Source organism: Melospiza georgiana, chromosome 3 (assembly GCF_028018845.1).
Source record: "Melospiza georgiana isolate bMelGeo1 chromosome 3, bMelGeo1.pri, whole genome shotgun sequence".
Classification (NCBI taxonomy): Eukaryota; Metazoa; Chordata; class Aves; order Passeriformes; family Passerellidae; genus Melospiza; species Melospiza georgiana.
The window spans coordinates 9,687,013-9,687,848 of record NC_080432.1 but is presented as its reverse complement, the minus strand read 5'-3'; positions in this window follow the sequence as shown (position 1 = coordinate 9,687,848).

Sequence of the window (836 nt, the reverse complement as noted above, 5' to 3'; positions counted from 1 at the left end):
ACCCGCATCCCCCGCCCGGAGCCGCCGAGCCCCCCGCCCTGCCCTGCCCGGCCCCCGGGCCCAGCCCGGCCCCGCGGCGGGGAAGGGCCGCGCCGCGCTGGGCGGCTCCGGCGGCTCCCGCGGCCGGCGCTGCGCGGCTGCGCGACCGCGCTGGGAAGGGAGGGGTTGGGATGGGGAGGAGAAGGAGAAGGAGAAGGAGAAGGAGAAGGAGAAGGAGGGGATGGGTGGACCCGGCCGGGTGTGTCCTGTCCTGCCCTGCCCTTGCGGAGTCCCCGGGCCCGGCAGCCGGTGTGCAGAACTGAGGGCGAGGTGGCTCGGGAGGCTGCCCTGTTTGACTGGCCGCGGTCCGAGCATCGCCCTGCTGCTCCTGGAGGAGCAGAAGCCTCGCATTCACCCGGTATTTGGGACAAAAAGAGCCACCCCCGTACGCCTCCGCCCCCGCCGCAGCTGAGCATTGCCGCTCTGTGTCTGCAAACACCGCCGCGATTTTCTTCTTATTATTCTGGTGGCTGGGGAAAACATCCCTGTGAGCAGAAAGGGAAGCAAAATGGCTTCAGAGCAAATCCCTTGTCCCACAAGGTCATGAGATGTTACTGGCACTGAGGGGCCCAGCGTTCCCTGGCCTCCCTGCTGCAGTAGGATCTTTGGGAGTCCCTTGATGGCATGAGCAGGACTTCACCTGCATTCTGCCAAATATCCTCAGCTCTGCATATCACACCAGCCCCAAAACAGCACCCTTGGTATTTTGGGTAATACCACTGCCTAAACAGCCCCTTGTCAAATTCTGTGGTGTGTATAACTCCATAGCCGCTCCAAAATGCTCCCACAAGTTGGAT